We start from the raw sequence: 4,192 nt of genomic DNA, 5'->3' as shown, positions 1-4,192 counted from the left end.
TCGCCCTCGGCCGCCGGCCGCCGCAGCTCCTCCGTGCGGTCTCCGACCGCGCCTCGCCCCGCCCGTCTCCGGCGACCCCTTGCGCCGCCTGTCCCGTCACCCGGCCGCCCGCGTCGCCCTTCGCCGGAGCTCGGCCGGATCCAGCGAGATCCGACCGGATCTGCCTCGCCCCGCCCGTCTCCGGCGAAGCTCGAAAGCCGTGCCTCAGATCCAGATCCGGTCAAACGAGGTTGACCCCGAAAATCCATTCCCGTATATTTTGTCATTATCATGCCATGTTCATCGCATTGTATCTCTACATCCGTAGCTCCGTTTTGTGCGTGTAATATGTCAAATTGTTCGTCTCAACGAGTACATCATTTCATTCCATTGCATCATTTTCATTTGATCTCATCTTGATGACTGAATCATTGTTGTAAGGGTGCTTCATGATGTTTTCTGCTGTCTGTTAACACAACGTGCTCTTTTGTCATTTTTGCCATGATTGATGTCTGCATCCTATGAGGTTGATGTGTAAATGTGTTTTGATCTATGCTATGTCTTCTTTACAGAGGTGCTTACCATGTATTTTTGTGATCAATGTGGTGACTAGCACAAGCATGCAAACTAGGCTTCGTGATATTGCTGATTTCAGTCCCTGTTCTGCTGTTATTTTGATGCCATGTAAACTTGATGCTACAGAGAGATGCAAGCATATTTTTAGATACTTTAGTAAGGATGTTTTGAACATATGGTTATTGTCTATCCATTCATGCCCCTGTTTGCAATTATGGAGTAGTGTAGCATGTCATTTTCGTGCTCTACTTTTGCTACAAAATGTTTCCTAGCAGATTGTTTACATGTTATTCAATTTTGCCAAGGTTGTTGTAGTTGATCCTTGCATGCTATGAACTTGATCTTGCCATGCTTAGCTTCATAAATATGTCTTCTTACTGTTGGTTGCCTTGCCATGCCATTTATTGCTCTGTGGTGAGTGGTACAAGCTCATCTACATGCCTTCGTATCGTTGTTCCTGCCATGTTTGAATCTATAATATAACTTTCTATGTTTACGTGGGTGCCATCATATTTTCTGATCCTTTTTGGCTCATGGTCAGTAAGGGACTGTTGATCTATGCATTTAGTAGTATCATGCCATGCCTTTTTTTGCCATGATAAGTTCCTGTAACATGTTGTTTGATAGCTCTAAACATTGCAACCTGATGTCAATTTCTGCAAAGTCTGAACTGATATTATTTGCTATCTTGCCATGTGTGTTTGAGCATGTTCTAGTGATTTCTGGAGATAGCTCAGTGTTCATGTTTTGTTATGCCTTACCTGTACATCACGCTCATGCCTTTTGTTTTCTTGTTGAGGTCCTGTAGCATGTTGTTTTGATGCTTGCAATATGCCTAGTTGCTGTTTTGGACAGATTGTTGCTATAACTTGTATAGTGTGTGTGTGTGTTGAACCGTTGCTCCGTTTTGAGTGTGCCCTATATGAAACTTGCTTAGAATTGCATGTAGTTTCATATTATCATGTTGCATCCTTGTTTTGAGGTGTTTGCTTGATGTTTGTGTGCATTTTGCATCAATGACATGTTTAACTTGTGTTGCTCATATCTTCTAGGCCGTAGCTCCGAACTAAATGAACTTTATATGTAACTTGACTAGAATCTGATGGAGATCATCTTGGTGCATATTAACTTGCTGTTTAACAACTTGAATATAAGGTTTATTCAGATCTGGACCAATTTCGAAATTTGCATATGAGGACTTACCGGAATTGTTATATGTTGTTCCCGGCCTCATTTAAACTTGCCTTGATGAGTTGCTCTTGTTTGCATCATCTCTTGCCACGAGTAGCTTCATGTAGCTTTGTCATGCATCATGCTTGTTGTGCATCATGTCTTGTTCATGTGTGGTTTGTTTACTATGTTGTGTGTTTCTTCTCGATAGTTCCTGTTTCGTTGCGATCGTGAGGATTCGTTCGTCTACGCTTGGTTCGGCTTCATCCGCTCGTCTTCTTCATGGACTCGTTCTTCTTCCTAGCGGGATTTCAGGCAAGATGACCGCTACCCTAGATCTCACTACTATCATTGCTATGCTAGTTGCTTCGTTCTATCGCTTTGCTGCGCTACCTATCACCTGTTTATCAAGCCATCCCAAATTGCCATGAACCTCTAACCTTTGACACCTTTCCTATGCAAACCGTTGTTTGGCTATGTTACCGCTTGGCTCAGCCCCTCTTATAGCGTTGCTAGTTGCAGGTGAAGTTGAAGATTTCTCCATGGTGGACAGAATTTTGTTTGGGATATCACAATATCTCTTATATTATTAATGCATCTATATACTTGGTAAAGGTTGGAAGACTCGGCCTTTTGCCTGGTGTTTTGTTCCACTCTTGCCGCCCTAGTTTCCGTCATACCGGTGTTATGTTCCCGAATTTTGCGTTCCTTACGCGGTCGGGTGATTTATGGGACCCCCTTGACAGTTTTCTTTGAATAAAACTCCTCCAGCAAGGCCCAACCTTGGTTTTACCATTTGCCTCACCACCACCTATACCTTTCCCTTGGGTCGGCCAACCCAAGGGTCATCTTTATTGGCCCCTCCCGGGCCAGTGCTTGTCTAAGTGTTGGTCCGAACTGAGCTGCCTGCGGGGCCACCTTGGGGCAACTTGAGGGTTGGTTTTACTCGTAGCTAGTCTCATCCGGTGTTGCCCTGAGAACGAGATATGTGCAGCTCCTATCGGGATTTGTCGGTGCATCGGGCGGCTTTGCTGGTCTTGTTTTACCATTGTCGAAATGTCTTGTAAATCGGGATTCTGAGTCTGATCGGGTCTTCCTGTGAGAAGGTATATCCTTCGTTGATCGTGAGAGCTTATCATGGGCTAAGTTGGGACACCCCTGTAGGGTATAATCTTTTGAAAGCCGTGCCTGCGGTTATAGGCAGATGGGAATTTGTTAATGTTCGGTTGTAGATATCTTGACACCAGATCCGAATTAAAACGCATCAACCGCGTGTGTAGCCATGATGGTCTCTTCTCAGCGGAGTCCGGGAAGTGAACACGGTTTCTGGGTTATGTTTGACGTAAGTAGGAGTTCAGGATCACTTCTTGATCATTGATAGCTTCACGACCGTTCCGCTTGCTCTCTTCTCACTCTTATTTGCGTATGTTAGCCACCATATATGCTTAGTCGCTGTTGCAGCCTCACCACTTTACCCCTTCCTTTCCCATTAGGCTTTGCTAGTCTTGATACCCATGGTAATGGGATTGCTGAGTCCTCGTGGCTCACAGATTACTACAACAACAGTTGCAGGTACAGGTTATGCGATGATCATGACGCGAGAGCGATGCTTGCTTGCGTTGAGTTCTTCTTCTGCTTCTTCGATCAGGGGATAGGTTCCAGGTCGGCAGCCTGGGCTAGCGGGGTGGATGTCGTTTGAGTTTCTGTTTGTGTTTCATCCATAGTCGGATGATGATCTTATGTATGATGATGTTGTATTCATGTGGCATTGTATGCCTTATGTATGTATCCCCATCTATTATGTAATGTTGATGTAATGATATCCACCTTGCAAAAGCGTTTCAATATGCGGGTCTATCCTTGGTGGGACCTTCGAGTTCCTTTTGGATAGGGTCGCATATTGGGCGTGACAAGTTGGTATCAGAGCCTCGACCGATCCTAGGAGCCCCCTTGATTGATCGTGTAGTCTGGCCGTTGTCGAGTCTAGAAGAAAACTGTTTTCGGAGTCTAGTTATATCGGAGAGTAGGAATTCTTTTTACTCCTCAGCCCCTTCGTCGCTCTCGTGAGGAATCTTGATGTAGGTGTTTTTGAATTACTTCTCTTCCCCTTCAAATTTTTCTTTAGGATCACGCGGTTGGTTTTCCGATCGTTGTCTCTCAGCTCTTTTCATCTGGTGCATTTCTCGTCAAGTCGACTCGACCCTCTTCATCTTGAGTTCAATCCTCAGTTCGCTCTCAATGAAGTTGTTTCTCTATCCTCAGTTGTTTTCTTTTTCCCACCCGCCCACCCCTTTTCTTCTCGGAACCGGAGTCCGTAAACAAGTATCCTTCCTACTCGTGCGGAGTCTTTGCCTTCTTTCCTCAATGATTTCAACCGGTGTTTTCTCTTCAAGATATTCGTCGATTTCCCCTTCCAAGTTGCATTTGTTTTCCCGCCCTCCCACCCTCTTCTTCCCGGAGCCTCAGT

The sequence above is a fragment of the Triticum dicoccoides genome, chromosome 4B, assembly GCF_002162155.2.
Source record: "Triticum dicoccoides isolate Atlit2015 ecotype Zavitan chromosome 4B, WEW_v2.0, whole genome shotgun sequence".
Lineage (NCBI taxonomy): Eukaryota > Viridiplantae > Streptophyta > Magnoliopsida > Poales > Poaceae > Triticum > Triticum dicoccoides.
This window is presented reverse-complemented; position numbering follows the sequence as displayed.